This window comes from Capsicum annuum, chromosome 6 (assembly GCF_002878395.1).
Source record: "Capsicum annuum cultivar UCD-10X-F1 chromosome 6, UCD10Xv1.1, whole genome shotgun sequence".
Taxonomy (NCBI): Eukaryota; Viridiplantae; Streptophyta; class Magnoliopsida; order Solanales; family Solanaceae; genus Capsicum; species Capsicum annuum.
Window position 1 is genome coordinate 11138271 of NC_061116.1, and position 12696 is coordinate 11150966.

General features: G+C 37.1%; 1 protein-coding gene across 4 annotated transcripts in view; it reads left to right on the plus strand.

Moving 5' to 3' along the window:
• Positions 1-12225, plus strand: part of LOC107874460 (putative late blight resistance protein homolog R1A-3) — a 39792-nt gene extending 27567 nt beyond the window's left edge. The window contains exons 7-9 of one of the 4 annotated variants that reach the window (XM_047414637.1): positions 2797-2845; positions 7801-8137; positions 8230-8983. The gene's annotated coding sequence lies outside the window, so the exon portion shown is untranslated. Of the gene's footprint in view, positions 1-2796; positions 2846-7800; positions 8984-12101 lie in introns of those variants that run through there. The other 3 variants (XM_047414638.1, XM_047414636.1, XM_047414639.1) reach the window with 3 other exon arrangements.
• The last annotated feature ends 471 nt before the right edge of the window (positions 12226-12696 follow it).

Sequence of the window (12696 nt, forward strand, 5' to 3'; positions counted from 1 at the left end):
TTCTCAACTTGGACACTTTTTCAGTTTTTTATTCCAAGGATGTTGTCTTTCATGAACACCTTTTCCCTTACTATTCAATGAGCACATCTTCACCCTCTACTTTCCCTTCTTTAAACTTCCACTTTGTGGATACCCCATCTCCTCTCACTTGTCCTACTACTCATGCTGAACCACCTACACCTTTTACTGCACTTCCTTCTCCTCCTTTACAAAGTCCTTCCTCTTCTCTTTTCCCTTTCATTCCAGTTTTTTCCTCGCTTCCTTCTTCTAGAGTTTCTTTAAGGACTCACTCCAAGCCTAAATACCTTAAAGATTATGTTTGCTCTTCTGAAAACTCTCCTCTTTCCTCTGAATCTACCCAGTTTATTTTTACTGATTTGTTGCTACATGAGCCTCAATTTTATCAACAAGTTATCCATAATCCTGTTTGGCAAGAGGCCATGACCAAGGAATTTTAGTCCTTGGAAGATAATCAGACTTTGGATATTGTTCCCTTAACACCGGAAAAAAAGGCCATCCCATGTAAGTGGGTGTACAAGATTAAGCAAAAATCTTATGGGACTATTGAAAGGTACAAGGCTAGACTTGTTATTAGAGGTGATTCTCAGGTTGCTGGTTTGGATTTTTCTAAGACTTTTAGCTCTGTTGTGAAAATAACCACTATTAAATGCTTACTTACGGTTGCTGCCAAACATAATTGGTCCGTTCACCAATTGGATATAAATAATGCCTTTCTCCATGGTGATCGCCATGAGGAATTCTATATGAAAATTCCCCCAGGTCTTGTTGTCTCTACTTCTGCATCTGACCCTCCCCTTGCATGCAAACTAAGGAAATATCTATATGGCCTTAGACAAGCTTCTAGGCAATGGTTTTCCAAGCTATCCCAATGTCTTCTTTTAAGGGGTTACTCTGCCAACAAAAATGACAGCTCTCTTTTCTCTAAGCTGTCCCGTTCTTCTATTATTGTTCTTGGTGTTTATATGGATGACATTCTACTTGCTGGTAGGGATGATTCTGAAATTCAGTCTCTCAAATCATTCTTGGATGCTCAATTCAAGATTAAAGACCTTGGCTTTGTTCATTATTTTTTGGGCCTTGAGATCACCTATACACCTGCTGGTTACATAGTTCATCAAAAGAAGTATGTCACTGATATGTTATCTGAGTTCCATTGTTCAGTTGTTGTACCTGTTCTCACTCTACTTGATCCTCATGTCAAATTTCTTATTGATGGTAGTGATCTTCTTTATAACCTTTCTATCTATAGAAGGTTTATTGGAAGGTTACACTTTCTACAACATACCAAACCAGATATTTCATTTACAGTTCAACATTTTAGTCAATTTTTTGTTACACCAAGGGTGCCCCACATGATAGCTGGTAGTCACGTGCTACGTTATTTGCTTAATGATCTGGCACAGGGAATTTCATTGTCCAACTCTCATGATTTTTCCCTTCTGGCCTATGCTGATTCGGATTGGGCTGCTTGTCCCACTACTTGTAGCTCTATTGCAGGTTTCTTTGTCTTATTGGGTGGCTCTCCTATTTTTTGGAAGTCCAATAAATAGCCTACCATTTCTTTGTCATCTGCGGAGGCTGAGTATCGTGCCCTACACAAGGTAGTTGTTGAAATTGTATGGTTACTTCGCTTACTTGATGATTTGGGCGTACATATTTCTACCCTTGTGCCTATATTCTGTGATAGTCAGGTTGCTCTCTATATTGCACGCAATCCTGTCTTTCATGAACGTACGAAACACATCGAAGTCAACTGCCATTGTGTATGTGAAGTTCTTGATTCTGGTGCTATCTCTTTACAACATATATCCACTCATCTTCAACTTGCTAATCTGCTCACCAAGGCTTTGACTGGTGTTCCACATCATCGTCTTCTTTGCAAGCTCGGTTTGCACTCACCCTCCAGCTTGAGGGGGGTGTTGGAGATATTGACCCGGGTTGACTTACGTTTTCATATATTTGGGCCACATGTTATTGGGCCTTTCTTTATCCTGGGACCCGGCCCTTGTCCGCTTAATATTTTCATTGTGAATGTATATATATATGACTGTGAACACTTGGACAAAGCTGAATGGATCATTTTCTTATTTACTTCTTTGGATTCTTTCTCTCTCTCAGATATTTCTTCATTCAACTGAAAGAAGCTTCTAGAATAAAATCGATAGGTTAACAAACAAAAGGTTGGCAGCCTCTGTACCATATGATGATAAATATGCATTATATTTTGGGACGCATTGCCAGCATATTTTTCCACTTATATGTCATGCCCACCACAGCCTCACGTCTTTGGTTTTAAGATATGCTACCATTCAAATCCCAAATCTTGGTATGATGATCACGTAGCCTAAAAAGTTGCAGTGGTTGTGGGTAAGTTCTAGCTTGATTTTTCTTTTGTATAGATTTATATGTTCTTGATACTTTCAAGACAAGATACAATAACTGTGTTTGTGATAAAATGGGAAAATTTATCATGGGTTATTAATCATCCACCTTCATGAGCATGTTTTCTAGTCGCAAAAGCAAAACTTTTTGAAAGAAAAAACATCCTTGAATCTTGTGGTCTCAAATCTGCCACACCATTCCTACGTAGGAGTGTCATTGAATGTAAAATACAAAAAGAAGTGCTCATTTTTTAACAGGCTAAAAAGGAAGGTAACACACATGAATAGAAATGGAGAGAGTATATTTTTCTTTGTAGATTACCTCTTTCGAGTACTTTTGCCATTACAGGTGAAAATTTTTTTAATCTTAGTTTGCATTTGAATGTGATTGCAGGTGCGTGGTTATGTTGAAGAAATCGGTCTTGAGGATATTGCCACCTTTTGTAAGGACCTTGATACCAAATGGCATCTAAATGAGCACAAAACAGTCCGCAATCTCACAAAAACAGACCACATATACAAGACACTAAGCGGAAACAACAAACACAAACTTGAAAGATAAAGAAGATAGATAACTTGACACAAGGAGAATACGAAATGTAGCAACTAAAGAGTGTATCAAACTCTAAAGCCTCTAAAAATCACATTAACAAGCACCAAGTTCTTACACGAACACTAGAGGAACTCGGTTCACTCAAGCACTCACATTTCTAACCGTTTCACAACACAAGTGGAACATTTCACTTGTGATGTTCAAAGTTGGTGGTCCACTCTCTTCTTGAGAGGAAAATTGTGTTTCAAGGTTACAATTTTCATTCAAAATAAGGTAACTAAGGATATCAAGACTAAAAGAATCCTATAAATAGTTTATTACAAAAGTCATGAGGAAAGAACCCTTCTACCCTTAATGAAAGGGGCAGGTTTGGGACGCAAAAGTGGACAGCTTTGGTGTGTTTTGTAACACATAAGGAAATTCCTCACATGTCAATGCATATACTTCTTTGGACGGCTCTAATACATCTATTTTCATAAACTTACCTTGAAATTTTTGTAGTTCTCGCGCTTGGCTCCTAATGATTGGTCTCGAGCATCATACTCTCCATCTTAAAAGGAATTTGTCCTCAAATTCGAACCTTGAAAAAACAAAGAGAGGGAAAACAAGCACACAATCCTCATGATAGAAGGGTTAGCATTAGTACTACAAATTATATAGACATGCCAAGGGGGTACACTTTTTGAATACAACCAACAATCCTTTGTTATGATCATGAAACACATACCACAAGCATCACAAAGGACATGGCTAAGATAATCATCAAGGAAAGAGGAGTGCAATCTGAAACTATCACATGTGTCATCAAGCCAAGGTTGTTCACATTCGGAATATACCCACGGGTCCTTTGTGTGTGACATGAAAAGCTTAGCATGAATGGAACAAAGGAAGTGGCTTTGGCAAATATCAATAGATAAGGAAACTACAATGTCCTTAATGGATTTACTATACCCAAAAGGTAAGACTACCTTTATCTTAGGAACCATAAGATACATTTGTTTCATTGCCTCTACAAAGGACCTCATCAAATATAGTGCCACTATTGATCTTCAGATCTACCTCAACCACATATCACCATCATGCAAACAAGAAAACTAGTCACCAAACTTCCTACCACTACACAATACAAACTCAAAAATAACATGGTTATCATCATAGGTAAAGAGGTAGTATAGAAAGGAATTGTGAAGACATCTTGCCGAGGGAGTACACTTTTAAAATTCAACCAGCAATCCTTTATTTTTACCATGAAACATGTAGCTTGAAAATTATAAAGGATAGGGATAAGATAATCATCAAGGAAAGATAAGCAGAAGTCGAGGCAACTCCTTTTCCAACCCACTAGTGTTCCGGGATCAAAGGGATGGTGTAACCAAGGGTATAGGCTGAGATTAACCAATCCTTTTACTAGGCTATCATCCAAGACTAAAGAGTTGTGGCCTAGAAATCTTCTCTTAAGAACAAGCACACCTTTGTTCAAAAGTTATCCAAGCATATGATTACCTTTAGCAAAACTAGTAACACGGTTTGCATCACACAAGCTCAAAGGAAGAGGTCCAATATCATGGTTAATATTAAAAGAATGAACACTAACTTTAGGATTTTCAATCACACCACTCACATGATCAAGTAGTGAACTATCCTTAAGAGCAAATTGACCAACATATGCAATAAGAGAACTACCAATGAAGGATTCTTGCTTTTCTACACTATGTAAACGCGAAGCTACTTCACATTGGATACTTATATCCTTATCACAATATTTCAAGCCTAAGGAAGTGTAGAGTGTAGAAATTATACCTCATTGTATGCCACGACAGTCCACTTGTTTGAAGCTCTCGGCCAAGGGTGTCACTAGCTCATTTCACATGTTATCGTAAAGAACCCCTTTTTGATCCTTCTTTGATAGCATATAAACTTGAACCTGTACATAAGAAGGATCAATTCTAGGCAAAGTGCTAGCATATGGGTTAGTGAGTATCAAAGATACTTTGTGGGCAAACCCCATAAGCATATTTTTCTTTCTCTTTCCTTCTTCACTACACACAGTTTCTCTTTTCCTTACCCTCTTTTCTTCATATTCTTATTGTATCTCACTAATAAGTTTCTCTCTATCTTAAGGCTTGGCCTCATTCTCCTTAGATCCTAACTCTTCCTCTTTTTCTACTTAGATGGGGTGTTTTAGGGTTAGTGTAGCTTGGGAAGTAGACATTGGATTTAGTGGAGTGTAGGGTCTTTGAATTAGAGGATTTTAGAGTGGAGGATTTGGGTTTAGGGATGGAATTTGGGTTCCAAGTCTATCTTGTGGAACTTGTTAGAGTGAGGAACGGCTAGGTCCATCTTGTTCTTGGCTTGGGGAATAAAGATTGACTTGATTTGTAGCACTTCGTGGATACAATATTTGGTGCAAGGTCTCGGGAGTAATAGTAGGTAGGTGTTTTGAGGGGTATGAGGTCGAGAACTCCTTTGGATTTCCAACCTCTCCAACCTCTCACTCATTGAGGCCACATCCGAGCCCAACTTCTCAACATTTGCCTTCATCCAAGCGACGCCTCGATACAAAGTTTCAAGACTAGATAAGAGGGCATTCATAACATTATTTTCCATAGTTGGAGCATTGAAATTTTTGAGTTCCATTTGCAATTGTACCTACAAAACAAGAAAATGTTAGTTCAAAACACACTCACACATTCTTCACACTCGGCTTCTTCACTTGGTTCTTCAAGTGTTGTAAGCCGGTTATCAATCCTTGAGTGCTTAGGAATGACCCCAGTCTTGAGTTAGAATGGATTTCGTTTTTGAATACTCAAGGAAGTTTCGTACGCACTTGAACCAAGAACAACTATGAATTTTAAATGAGCAAAGCACCATAAAGAACGTTGACATGAAGACATACTCGAAAAATAGTACACAACTTAGTAGGTTGTTACTTAGTTGCCAACTAAGTGTAGGATTCAATAGAAAGAAAACTAGTAGAGACAAGGAAAGAAACTTGGAAGGTCCTATGACTTGAGTTTTGTTGTTGATATGGCCCACAATTTTTATTTTGGCCGTTTGGTGTTGCTGTTTTGTTGATGTTTGATGTTGTCCAACTTGAATGATTCAATTTTGTTTGTTTGATGAGGCTTTTTAGGTTTTGAAATGAAAGACAAGGACTTGGACTCTTTTTTCAAAGTCCTAAAAGGTGTCAATAAACTTTTCACCAACTTGCACCAAAATGGAAAAACACCTTTTTTCTTTGGCTTTGTCCCTTTCCTCTTTTGGTTCTTCCTGAAAAAAGTTTTGACACTCTTTTGGTAAGGGAGCTTTTGGGAGGTCTTTTGTTGATTTGCTTCTTTGGATGTTGTCTACAAACTATTTTCAAGAAAAAAAAAACATGATTTAACCTCTCTCTTCCCCTTTACAAATCAAACACACCTTTTTTTGAACATTCACCTCAAGAACATTATGAACAACAATAAGAACACTTATGAACAACAACAATATTCAAGTCGTCCAAACCTTCAACAACACTAAACAAAGGCTCAAATATTAGACCTTGGACTCAAGTTTTTTATGGAAACAACAAGCTAACACACGAAACTACAAAGACAAGCAAAATAACACCTAAATCTATGCTTCAAATCTCGGCCAAGACACACAAACAAGACACAATTTCTCTGCCAAGGTACAAAAATAAGAACAACGCTTTTTTTATGAGATTTCCAATTTTGGACATCTCTTCTAGTGTTAGGAAACAAAGATCTAACACTATAAAACACAAAACACACAAAATTCAAGACCAAAATTTTGGCCAAGAACCAAAGAAAAAATGGGACTGTTTCACTATTTTTGAGTTTTTCAGCTTTTCAACACCTTTTTTTTTAATTTTTCAAGTGAACAAGCCCAAGATTGATCTCGTGGGAAAGAAATCAATGATGGATTTGATACCAAATGATATCAAACGGCATCTAAATGAGCACAAAACAGTCCGCAATCTCGAAAAAATAGCCCGCACATACAAGACACCAAGCGGAAACAACAAACACAAACTTAAAAAGATAAAGAAGATAGATAACTTGACACAAAGAGAATACAAAATGTAGCAACTAAAGAGTGTATCAAACTCTAAAACCTCTAAAAATCACATGAACAAGAACCAAGTTCTTACGCGAACACTAGAGGAACTCGGTTCACTCAAGCACTCACGTTTCTAGCCGTTTCACATCACAAGTGGAACCTTTCACTTGTGATGTTCAAAGTTGGTGGTCCACTCTCTTCTTGAGAGGAAAATGGTGTTTCAAGGTTAAAATCTTCATTCAAAATAAGGTAACTAAGGAGATCAAGACTAAAAGAATCCTGTAAATAGTCTATTTCAAAAGTCATGAGGAAAGGACCCTTCTACCCTTAATGAAAGGGGCGGATTTGGGATGCAAAAGTGGACAGCTTTGGTGTGTTTTGTAACACCTAAGGAAATTCCTCACATTTCAATGCATATACTCCTTTGGATGGCTCCAATACATCCATTTTCATAAATGTGTCTTGAAGCCTTTGTAGTTCCCGAGGTTGGCTCCTAGTGATTGGTCTCGAGCCCATGATACCTGCCTCATATCTCCGCTAGCTTCCCAAAGCTCCACTCAGTTCAATACTTCTGTCTTAAAATGACAAATGTCGCCTTAGTTACTATTGCAAGGAACCATCCTAACATAATCCAATTTTTATTGTGTTTAGTCAAGCCTAAATCTCCTGATTAGCTAATCCTTGGACCGTCCGATAATGGTTTTGGGGCCATCGTCCATCACTGCAAGGGTTGTGACAACTTTCCCTTTCTGGTCTCCTTACTGATCGTGTGTTATATTTCATCAGGGCCCATGCTAAGAGTCTGGAGATGCTCTTCGAGGCCTTCATAGTGTCCTCTCCTTAGAGATCAGAGACTACTCCTTTGGCAGCAAGGTTATTGGTCAATGTTGCAAGGCTGGAGATGATGCGGTATCTTTGGATATCTTTTTGTTCAGTAAGTTATGGCGTGTGTTTGCTGCTATCTAGGAGGTTTCCAAGGGTTAGGGTCATCCGGACACGAGACCAGAAAGTTTCCTAGTCGAGAAACTCTTCATATATAGGATAGTGGCCGGACGGAGGTTCGGCATGACTGATTCTACTTACCCGTTGATGAAGATGCAGCAGCATCTTCATATAGAATCAGGTATTGATCCCTGGTTCTGTATAGGAGAACTGCAGTTATCAGTTCTACGTTGATCTTTCTCCACAAATATTTAGCTCGAGCTCCTTGTGTAGGTTTAACGTGCTGGTTGTAGTCGATGAAACATGGGAGCTAAAGGTTATTGAAGAAGGCTTTTGAAGCTCCTACACCATCAATTTCACCCTTGACCATGCGAGTTCACAGCAATAAGTAGAAAAAGATACTACTACATTCAGTTGTTGGTGATGCAGGATGGTGGAATTTACGTCCACCAAGAATCAGCCATCGATAAGTATTTTAAAGTTGAGGGATGTTGTATCTAATGATCATTGGATCTCCTTCATTCAACGGAGGAGAATTCAATTGTAGTTTTCTTTTAGAATTGTATTAAAATTCCCAGTTCTTGTCTCGAAATTCGAAAGGCACAATACATTAATATCTTTTAACTTGACATCAAATTATAATTATAACCTTTAACTTTGTTCGTACACTAGTAGGCCCTTTAACTATACAAATGTTGAACAGAAAAAACACTCCAATCCTACCTCGCAAAATAAGTGATTACACAAAACGACGCGTGTGGGAGTAAAAATATGAGCTCCCAACGGTAAAAAAAATGCTTAAACGACTATTATACCCTTAATGAATCCTTTATATATATATATATACACACCCTTTTGGCAAATCAAATTTCCACTTTATTCTCTTTTTATTTTCTCCAACAACTTCACATTTTTTTAGAAAAAGTAACCCAATTAGAAAAAGTATATCAATTATCTAGTGCTCTTCTGTTTCTCCTTAAGACGATGCTGTATGCTTTATTTGTATATCTGAAGAGCTAAAAGTTGTAAAGGAATTGTGCAGATTTCATGTTAAATGGCTTCTATTCTATGAAGCTTCAATGAAAAATTTCAACAAGTTTTTCTTAATTGAAAGGGATTAATAAATGGAAGTTCTGTAGATTCTTATCATATTTCACATCTTTTTATAAATGAACCTTTCAATTTTCATCGAAATTGAATGTTAATTTAATGGAGACAGCCTTTAATGAATTTTTTTTTATTTTTAAGAAAAAATCTAAAAAGTACATGTATTTGTGATGGTGGTATATTAATTTTTTTTTGAATATCTAAAATCTACATGTATCTTTTTAATTAGGTGGTAGAATTTGGTCGGAGTACTAGTCCACGATTGAGTTTCACGCATATGTGTTGCAAGATTGAAGTGCTTTTGTTAGAGTTGTGACCTGAATTTTGTTGGCCCGGCCCTGAAAGTTTCACGGTGCGACCCATGTTTGTGATTTTCAATGGGATCTATGGTTAGCGTACTAGTTGTACGCACATACTATATAAGTGTAATTTAGTGGGTTATTTTCGTGATTTAGAAAATTCAGCTTTCTCCACATTGTACTCTCTCTCCATTATAGTGAAACCCCATCTGCCTCTGCCCGTGGTTTTTCCCACAAGGGTTTCCACATAAATCTGTGTGTTGTTCTTGTTTTCTTTTACTTGTAGTTTTCTTATTCTATCCAAATCATAACAAACTGGTATCAGAGCCTGTTTTAATTATTTTCTTAGGGATGGCAACCATGAAGTATGATATTCCGCTGTTGGATTGCAACATCAGATTTTTGTTATGGCAAGTTAAGATACGGGCTATGCTTGCGTAGATGAATTTGGATGATGCTCTATTAGGGTTTGATAAGATGCCCTCATCATTGATGGACGAGGACAAAAAACATAAGGATCAGAAGGCTCTATCTCAAATCCACCTTCATTTATCCAATCAAATTCTATAGAATGTTTTAAAGGAGACCACTGCCGCTGCGTTGTTGTTGAAACTGGAATCGCTGGGTATGATGAAGATCCTAACAAGTAAGTTGCATGTCAAACAACAACTTTATTCCCGTCGTATATCTAAGGGTGCGTCCTTGGAGGATCACCTATCTGTATTTAAGGAAATCATCTCTAATTTAGAGACTCTGGAGTTTAAGAACGATGAGGAAGATCTAGGATTGATTTTGTTATGTTTGCTACCTGCATCATACACGACCTTTAGGGGTATGATTTTATATAGTCGTGATACCCTGACGATAGATGAAGTCTATGATGCGTTGTTCTCTAAGGAGAAGATGAATCATCTTGTGAATGGGTCAGAGACTCAAGAAGATGGTCTCAATGTTCGAGAAAGGACTCATGAGAGGAATTCTGGGGGTGATGACAGGAATGGGTAAAAATATAGAAACAGAAACAAAACCTGTAATTACTGCAAGAAGAAAGGTCATATCAAATCTGAGTGTTGGAAGTTATAGAATATGGAGAAAGAAGAAGCTCCAAAACCGAAGTAAAACCAACCAGAAAAGTCCGGTGAAGCCAGTTTTGTTGAAGATGGCAGTAGTTATAGACACATAATTTTGTCCCTCCCTGAAAATATTTTACTCATTTATTTTATTTTATTTTATTTTTATTTTTTTCATTCTTTTATTCACCTTACCATATACTTTAGTTTAGTTGATAATTTTTCCCCAAAAAAGAACAGAAATGAGTAAAGGCATAACTAATTGACACCTCACCATGCCACCTCAACAAATCACTCCCCATGTTTTTATTGAATGCACAAAAAAGGCACATGCCTCGCTCATCTTACATACTCATTTATATGGGGTCCACATTCCCCACACATATTTCCATATGCCACACACATTTGCACAAGCCACCTATAATATGCATCCTCATAGGATAATATAAAAAAAAAGGAAAAAAAAGCAAAAGAGGGAAGGGGGATATACACGGCAATACAGAGAGAGAAAAGGGGATTTTCCTTTTGGATTATCATTATCTTCATCAGAGAACATCAGAGGAGGTACAAAAAATAGAGAGAAAAATTTCTTTTCTTCTTGACAGAAACCACATACACACACAGATCTACACACCAAATGGCACACACACATACAGTGAGAGTAAATTGAGAGAGAAAGAGAGTTTGAGCGAGATCCGGTCAGTTTTCTCAAGATTTTTTGGCAAAATTTCACCAGAATTGGTTTAAGTTTGTCGTTTGCTCGGTCCAATCCCAAAATCCCAATTACCTCATCATTTCTTTCGATATCCAGGTAGGTCTGGTCGGAAAGCGACAAGAGTCACCGAAATCCGTCTCGATTCATCATTTTCCGTTGCCATCTCAGCTCATCGGAGCCCAGGCTACACTAATTTTTGGTTTTCTGGTCATACTGTTGGAGTGCTGGGTTTTTTTGTTTTGTGTTTCATCGCCGAAATTGGGTTTTGGGGATTCATCAATTTTTGTTCCTATTTTCGGGGTTTAGTTTACCGTGCATCTCGACCAACTTTGGGTTTTAAATTCCTCAATATCGGAGTTAGAGTTCATTACTGTTGAGGTCCTATTCGGAGTTCTTAATTCGGGGTTTTCTTAAATATTAATATCAACAGAAATCGATTATCAAAAGGTTCATTTCTTTAACCTATTCTTTTTTTTTATCTTAATTTGTTGAATTGACTATGTTTGAGATTGGATGATTTGGTGGATGATTGATGTCATTCATGTGAAATTTAATTACCATGCTTTAGGTTTCATTATGTTTATGATGTTGATATTGGATTCCGAGTTTAAAAATTGAATTAATAATCGAAGCATGTGTTAATCATTGGTTGAGAAGGAAATTTGGGGTGGAATTGCGAGATTAATAAAAAGGGTGAATTTGTTTAATGCTGGTTTGTTGTTTTTTTTGCTTAATTCGAAATTAATATTAAATTTGTGAATTCGATAGTATCATGATAGGTCGATTTGGATAGGTAAATATTTAGGTTCGGGTAGGCAAAATTTAAGAATAGGTGTTCTTGTTGAATGTTTGAATGTGGAATTTGTGTTGATTGGATTGGTTTTAGTTCTTTTATTTAGAAATGTATTCATTTAATTGGGGAATGCCTCATGATCACTTGTATTTATTTGTCAGGAAATGACCCGAAGTATTTTGTATTTGGAGGACGTTCATGATGAAGTCCCGAGTCATCGGGTAAAGCATTGGATCATAGTTTAGGATTAGTATAGGTTAGCGTAGGTTTTAATTTTCGCATTTTTATTTTGGATTGTATAATTGGACTGGACACTAAATTTTGGATTGTTTTTTTGTTTGTTGATTGATTGTTTTGTGTGCTTTTGTGTGGTTTATACATTTGTAGAGCCAAATTAGCCGATATGCTCCACCAAGCGACCATGGTCAAACCACGAAATTGAGGTGTGCCTAACACCTTTCCCTCGGTCAATAGAATTTCTTAACCAGAATCTCTGTTTGCAAATCAGTTTTAAAAGAGTCAAAATCGTTTTGAAAAAGAATTTCCAAAGGTGAATTGGCACACCCGATTTATGTCAAATAGCGACTCTGAATTTTGAATATAAAAGAATCCTTTTCGAAACAAATCTTCATTTTTGTCACTTTGATAATTAAACCCTTTCGAACCTTAAAGATCAATATTTTTTATTAAAAGCGGGGGTTGATAGCTCCGGTGACTCTGCTGGGGAAGTTTTTCAGAATTCGAGCTTATTTTTGG